Source organism: Oryctolagus cuniculus, chromosome 11 (assembly GCF_051225735.1).
Source record: "Oryctolagus cuniculus isolate XC-2025 breed Fujian yellow rabbit chromosome 11, ASM5122573v1, whole genome shotgun sequence".
Taxonomy (NCBI): Eukaryota; Metazoa; Chordata; class Mammalia; order Lagomorpha; family Leporidae; genus Oryctolagus; species Oryctolagus cuniculus.
In genome coordinates, this window is record NC_142877.1 from 115,214,244 (window position 1) to 115,222,127 (window position 7,884).

Consider the following 7,884-nt stretch of genomic DNA (forward strand, 5'->3'; position numbering starts at 1 on the left):
CCCAGAGCAGACAGGGAGACTGGGGTGGCTAGCGGAGAGCTGGCTGGCTCTGAAATGCAGTCTGGCTTCTACTCCAAGCTGAAGCCCAGGGGGGAGTCCAGCACAGGTCACACGGAGCACCAGGGTCGTGACCTTTCCCTTCCCCCACCCCAGAGGACCCAGCCCCAAGCCCTGCCGGCTGCATGCCCACACGGACACCCTGGTCCCCACAGCTCCCAGAGCCAGGGGCCCACACGCGCAGGGACCCCCACCGCCTTCCCCTGAGAACCCCTGCTCTTCTCCAAGCCCAGCCCCGTGCCCCTTCCCAGAGAGGCCCTCCCGATGCCCTCAGAGAGGTCATTCACTGCGTGCCAGGCCCCAGGCTGGGCATGGGCATGGCTCTGGCTTGGTGAGCTTAGCAGACAGGCCAGCCTGGGCTCCAAAGGACCTCTGCGTGACCTTGAGAGAGACTTGACTGGACCTGTCTGCAAAATGGGGGCCCTCCCCTCCCCCTCCTGCAGAGGCAGGTTAATGTGCAGCTCATAGTAAGTGCTTAGCAAACGTGCTGTCCCTTCTCCGCGCAGGCGTCCACAGGGCTCCTCTGGTCCCGCGCCTGTCACAGGCAGACACCAGGGGGGCCTGATGCTGCCACATCATGCTGCTCCTGGGTGAGCAGATGGGAGGGGGGCTCCAGCAACCTGACGTGCGCTCCTAGCACACCTTCCCGTGGTTTGCGGGCAGGCCGATGCGCCGAGGCAGATGACCTGTGGAGGAGGGGGAGAGTGGAACAGGGCGTTGTCTCACGGGCTCAGTCCTCCGCTGCTTGGTCACTGGGCAGGAGTCGGGGCTGGGCGGAGGGATGCTCACCTTGCTGGCTACCCTGGGGGCAGCTGCTCAGTCCTGTGGCCATGGACTGGGAGGAGGTGGGGACAGGCAGCTGCAGGCAGGAGGGGGCTCAGGGACCCCAGGGGAGGTCCCTCCTCCACCACGGAGCCCTCTGTGACCTGGCCTCAGTTTCCCCGTGTGTAACCTGGGAAGGAGTGGCTGATCTGAGAGTGGGGAAAGATGAAAGGGAGACTTTGCCATTGTCCATCTGATGAGTGAGTGGCCTCCAACCTGTGCGAGGCAGGAGGTGGTGAGAATGGATGGCGTGAAACAGGGGTGCAGATGCCCGTGTGTGTGTGTGTGAGAGAGAGAGAGACAGACAGACAGAGAGGGAGGGAGGGAGGGAAGGAGGGAGGGAGCCCTGTGACCCTGGGCAAGTCGCTACTCCTCTCTGTATGTCAGAGGCCTCAGCTGTAAGGGGACAGTCTGGGGTGCACACGCATAGGGCAAGGAAACTTTGTCATCACCCAGCACAGGGTCACCCCTGGGCGGAGAGAGGCGGGCCAGCCTCCAGTGGACGCGAGCTGTGAGCCCAGCTCTATCTGAGACCCTCGCAGCCACTGCTTCACGGAATCTTTTTTTTTAAAAATATAGGTGAAAGTGTATACACTTCTTTAAAAAGATTTACTTATTTATTTGAAAGGCAGAGTTACAGACAGAGAGACAGAGAGAAAGAAAGGTCTTCTAGCCGCTGGTTCACTCCCCAAATGGCTGCAATGGCCAGAGCTGTGCCAATCAGGAGCCAGGAGCTTCCTCCGGGTCTCCCATGTGGGTGCAGGGGCCCGAGGACTTGGGCCGTCTTCTACTGCTTTCCCAGGCCACAGCAGGGAGCTGGATCGGAAGAGGAGCAGCCGGGACTCGAACCAACACTCATATGGGATGCCGGCACTGCAGGCAGCAGCTTTACCCCCTACGCCACAGTGCACAGTGCCACCCCTCACTGAATCCATTACAGGGGCTCTGTGACACAGACCCTTGTTACCAAATGGGGAAACTGAGGCACAGGTAGCCTTGTTGTGAGCGGTGTCACCTGGGCGGCCCCGGACAGCTCTCTGAAGAGCGCTCCGGGCTCGGAGGCTCAGTGAGATGCTGCAGAGGCTTCCTCCCTCTGGATGTTTGCCGCCTCCCGTCAGTCCTCGCGGCCACTCTGTGAGCAGAGGCTGGAGCAACCACACTGCATGGGTGAGGACACTGAGCTGGCACACAGAGGGCGTGTTTGCTGGGGCTCACGCAGGCAGGAAGCAAGTGTCTGTGTCGGGATTCGCACCGGGTGCGTTCCTGGTTTCCAGGGAAAGGTTCCCGGCTGGCCGAGCACCTGCTGACCAGCTCAGTCTGGGAGTCTGCTCCGGCCTCCTGAGTCCCACTGGGCTGTGCAGCCAGCGGGCTGCGGGGAGTGGAGGGAGGGGGCAGCCGGGGAGGGGAGGGACGGGCGCTTGGAGCGGCCGTCACAAAGTCCAGAGGTTTCTCCCCCGAGGTGCCGCCCAGCCGGCTCTGCAGAGGCCCTCAGCTGCTTGGATCAGAAATCCGACCAGGGCGCAGCTGGCTTGCCTCGGAGCTCCCGCGGCCCCACGGGTCTGCAACTGAGGTCGAGAGGTGGGGACGGGGCCACTGGGGGTCCAGGAGCCAGGACTCAGCCCGTGGGCTGCTCGCTGGGGCTGGAGGACCGACCTAGGGGTCGCTCCCACCCCCCACCCCCACCCTCGCCCACCCCTCAGCACTCAGTAGTCACCAGGGTGGAATATTTTAGCACCTATAGAAAAACTGCCACAGACGGCCGCGGCAGCTGTTGCTAAGGAGACGCTCCCAAAATAGCCCCCTCCACCAACCTTTCCTGCTGATGCTCCTGCTGTGTGGGAAAGGGGGGGTGGCACAGGAGCCTTGCCCCAGGCTCCCCCACCCAAGATGTGGGCAGCCACAGGGCCGAGGCACGGGCAGGGGCTGACCTGGGCATGTCTGTCACCTGGGCCAGATGAGGGGAGACCCTCAGTGCACCCCCCGCGCGCGCCACTGCAATCTTCAGTTACACACCTGCACCTGTGCACGCTGCGGTACAGCCCCGCACGTGCCCGCCTAGTGTGCACACACACCAGCAGACACATCTGCGCCAGGTGCACAAAGCCACATGTACATATTACATTACACATCCCAAGCACGCTCGCACACGCACACACACACACACACACACACACACCGGTCTGTGCACGCCAGTCCTGTACACACACACGCCCATAGAGGCACAGGTGTCCCAAACCCTTGCCCAGTATGTGGAACTCAGGACCCTGATGGAGGCCGTCGGGGGCCATGTCCTGAGACTGCCTGACATCCTCACTTAGCGGGGGACTCCTATGCTCCCAGCATGGCGGGGGTGGGGTGGAGGATGGGGAGGAAGTGGACAGACAGGTGGACGCGGGGTTGGGCCCCTGTGGGCCCCTCTAAGTCTGAGACCCAGGGCGCCCAGGAAGGGGTGCGGCGCCGACTCTCACCGGCAGAGCTGCAAGCTCTGGGCACGCAGTTCTGAGACCCCGGCTGCCACCCAGGCTGCCTGGGGCTGGGACGATGTAGAGGGCAAGACGGCAATAGGGGGGCGACTGTGCTGGTCCATGACGTGTGCCCGGCACTCTGCAGGCTTACAGGTAGCTATTACGCTCCTGTTTCATCCACCAGGGAACAGCTACTGTGGGATGGCCAGGCCCAGAGAGGAGATGGGGACGTCAAGAACACACAGGGGTCACTGATAGGGCTGGAACCAGAACCCCAGGCAGTGCCAGCCTCCAGCCCCGCGTGGCCACCCCGGCCAGGGCCTGGCTTTGCCCCTGGTTTGCCCTGTGGTGGGGGGAACAGCCAAAGCCTCCATCCCACCACCTGAATCCCCAGGCAAGCACGGCGGCGCGTGGCCACAGGCAGGGCGGGGAGCGCGCTCGCCAGACGCCCTCCGAAAGCCAGCGCAAGGACACAGGCGGCCGAGGCGGTCCGTCCACGCGCGGCCCGCGCGATCTCTCGCCAGCCTCGCTCCGGGGAGGCTCCAGTCCAGGAATCCCGGCTCCGAGTCTTCACCCGCGCCTCGTCACTCGGGAGACGCGGAGAGTGGCTTGCGGTTGCCGTGGGAACTCCGCCAGGGCCCGAGCGCTCTGCGCACGTCTCCAGGCTCCCGCGCTGGGCAGGAGCCGCCAGCCCGCGCGGAGAGCGGCGCTGGGGGTCTCGGGAAGACACCTGTCTCCGGCGGCGCGCTGGATCTGACACTTGCTGCGTGGCCCACGCCTTGCAAAGAGCCCCAGACACGCGGCTGCCTCTGACCCTGTGTGGTCAGTACTGGGTCTACACTCAGGTGACCCTTGGGAGACTCTGAGAGATGCTGGCACAGCACGCAGCGAGGAGCTGGAGTTCCCAATTCCATCTTTTCCTTCTCCCAACCCTTGGCCCCTTTCACCTAGGCACCTTGGGGCTTTCCTGCTTCCTCCCACTTTTGTCCTTGCGGTAAACTCCTACACACTCTTCAAAACCAGCTAGGGGATTCCTTCCCTGAAGCCCCCCTCCCCCCGCCTTGTGATCTTCGATGCGACCGGAGGTCCTTGCTCCCAGCTGCCACGTCCCAGCCTTGCCAAAGCATCCGCTTCCCACAGGGTCCCTGGGGCTCTTGGCACTCCGTGAATGCGCTGGCCACCGACGCTGGGCTCCTGGCTCTGAAAACTGGTCAGCGAGGGTCACTCAAAGAGTTTCGACCCCCGGGGCTGCCACGGTGGCACACTAGGTTAATCCTCTGCCTGCGGCACCGGCATCCCATATGGGTGCCGGGTTCTAGTCCTGGTTGCTTCTCTTCCGGTCCAGCTCTCTGCTGTGGCCTGGGAAAGCAGTGGAGGATGGCCCAAATGCTTGGGCCCCTGCACCCGCATGGGAGACCAGAAGGAAGCACCTGGCTCCTGGCTTTGGATCAGCTCAGCCCTGGCCATTGCGGCCATCTGAGGCATGAACCAGCGGATGGAAGACCTGTCTCTCTCTCTCTCTCTCTGCCTCTGCCTCTCCATAACTCTGCTTTTCAAATAAATAAATCTTTAAAAAAAGTTTTGCCTGCCCCTAGGGAGAGGCAGATCTGCTGCCCGCAGCCGCCCCTATTCAGGAGAAGGGCCGGACCCAGGCCACTCCTCACCAGGCCAGACGACAACTTGGTGGCCTCCAGGGACCTCCGCGGAGTTCCGGGAGGCTGGGCCACAGCTCCCCTGGGGAGAGCCCCCCGATGGCGTCCAGGGTGGGGCTGGCTTTTCACTTTTTCACCCTTATTTCCTCCCACCCAGAATCCCAGGAGGTTTGCGGGATGTGAAACACAGGGGTGAAATACAACAGTTAGGACCAGAGCGAAAGAAAGGTCATGGGCACATGATGTTTCTGTAATGAGCGAGTCTCCTGTCTTCCCTGCGGTAAATCCTCCGACTTCGCACAGTTTGCTTGGTTAACGGGCAGTGAACCACCCCTGCTCTTTGAGCTGGAGGAATCGGGCCCCTCCGGGTGGGCGTCCCCTCATTTGCAACCCTGCGGCAGGCATGTTTTTGGGTGGTAGGAAGTTGGGGCTCCAATGGGTGAGATTTGCCCGGATCCACCCGAATGAGGGTGCAGGGGCGAGAGCGAAGGGGTTGGTGAGTCCAGGGGGTCTCGCCTTTCCCAGGGCTGCTCTGAAAATGCTCCCGCTGGAGACAGGGCTGGGGATCGGGCGTCTCCGCGAGTTCGGAGGAGCAAGAGAGAAACTTGGGCTTCAGTTTCGTCCTCTGTAAAGGAGGTTTGGTTTCAGCCTCACGGGAAACCAGGGACGCGCAGGCAAGGAGCTCCGCGCGGGCAGTCAGGGGGACGTCTGCCACTGTTTCCCCATTGCACAGATGGGGACACTGAGGCCCTGGGAGGGAGCATGGACGGCTCCAGCCGCGGCGGCAGGCTCCGGGCAAGGTTCAGGCCCCAGGGCCGCCAGCCCGGCTTCCTGCTCCTCCACCGCCGTGGTGGTCACTCCTCTGAGGGCCCGGGCCTCTGCCAGGCCTCCTGTGGTCCCCCCGCCGGGGAAAGGAGGGGGGGCATTCCAGCCTCCTTTCAGCCATGGCACCCAAGCCGCCCGGTGCCAGGTGGAGCCGCTTCCCGGCAGGACAGACGTTTCACCAAATGGCAAGTGCGCGTGCTTTTCCTGGGCCTGGGGAGGAGGTGGGCGCCGAGCGCAGATGCCAGCGGCAGATGCCAGAGAACCGCACCTGAGGATTTAAACAGCCACCGCCTTCTCCCGCGCATGGGAGGCATCTGGGCAGAGCCGGGTGGGTGACGCGGGGGACAGAGGGGTCTGCTCAGAACAGGGCCTGGGTCTGTGCCCCTCACTCACCTCCCTGGGCCTTAGGAGCCGGCACCTGCAAGGGCAGGATCCAAGCTGAACGGCGGGGACCTGCCCAGCCCACCTGCACCCCAGAGAGGGTCCGTGCGTGAGGGCTGGGTGATCACGGCCTCCCTGCCTGGGCAGGGACTCCTGGGGCTGAGCCCCTAACAAATGGGCACCCCCCAGCCCATTCACCCACCTCTCAGGACAGGGAGCTTGTCACCCGCCATGGCCACCAGAGTCAGGCTCCAGGACTGCCCAGTGGCTGTGTGACCTCAAGCAAGTTAACCCCTCTGGGCCTCAGTTTCCCTGTGTGCAATGAGAGGAGTTAGCGTCCATCCCTGACATGTCACGGTCAGGGCCTCTGCCGCCTTCTCGCGCACACACATCCCCTGGGAGCTGGGACTCTGCACCCCCACCAGCAGTGGCAATGCTGGGGCTCACGGGGAGGCGCTTGGCAGGCCACGGAAGGTTCTGGAACACTAGAGTGACAGATAGAGGTCAAGGAGGGATGGTAAGGGTCCTCAGCGTCTCCCACTCACTTTTTAAAATTTTTATTTAATTATTTATTTATGGTTAGAGTTACAGAGAGAGAGAGAGGGAGAGATACAGACAGATCTTCCATCCGCTGGTTCACTCCCCAGATGGCCACAACAGCCAATGCTGGGCTAAACTGAAGCCAGGAGCCAGGAGCTTTGCCCCGGGGTCTCCCACATGGGTGGCAGGGGTCCAAACACTTGGGCCATCTTCCAGTGCTTTCCAAGGTCATTAGCAGGGAGCTGGATGGGAAGTGGAGCAGCCGGGACTGGAACCAGCACTCACATGGGATTGCAGGCAGTGGTTTTACCTGCCATGCCACAGTGCCAGCCCCTCCCACCACTTTTTTTTTTTTTTTTGACAGGCAGAGTGGACAGTGAGAGAGAGACAGAGAGAAAGGTCTTCCTTTGCCGTTGGTTCACCCTCCAATGGCCGCGCTGATCCGATGGCAGGAGCCAGGTACTTATTCTGGTCTCCCATGGGGTGCAGGGCCCAAGCACTTGGGCCATCCTCCACTGCATTCCCTGGCCACAGCAGAGAGCTGGCCTGGAAGGGGGCAACCGGGACAGAATCCGGCGCCCCGACCGGGACTAGAACCCGGTGTGCCGGCCCCGCAAGGTGGAGGATTAGCCTAGTGAGTCGCGGCGCCGGCTCCCTCCCACCACTCTTACAGAGGCAGAGGGATGCCCAGAAAGGGCCACGCAGCACTGGGGGAGCTCCCACCTCCAGAGGGCCTTGTCCTTCATGCTTCCTGCCTGCCAGCCCGTGGGGTCTTCCCTGGCTGCGTGCCAAGGAGAGGGGGCGCCACTGAGGCCCCTGGGTCCCTCTGGCCGACTTGACCTGTTTCATACTCACAGCAGCCCCATTTCACGGGTGAAAAACCGAGGCCAAGAAGGGGGAAGGCCAGTAGCACCGCTGAGGTCATTATCGCTGTTGTCCAGCCCAGCAGGGTCAGGTCGGGACACCAGTGGCTGCCCAGTTAGCTGCGGATCTGGCCGGGGTCCAGCTCTTGGGGTTCAAACCCCAGAACGGTGAGGACAGTGGGTCACTCGGCGCTCCCCACCTGCTGGCCTCAGGCCCAGCCCTGGCACCACGTCCTCGGGCCTGGGCACGGGAGGAAACTGAGGCAGCCAGCGCCTCAG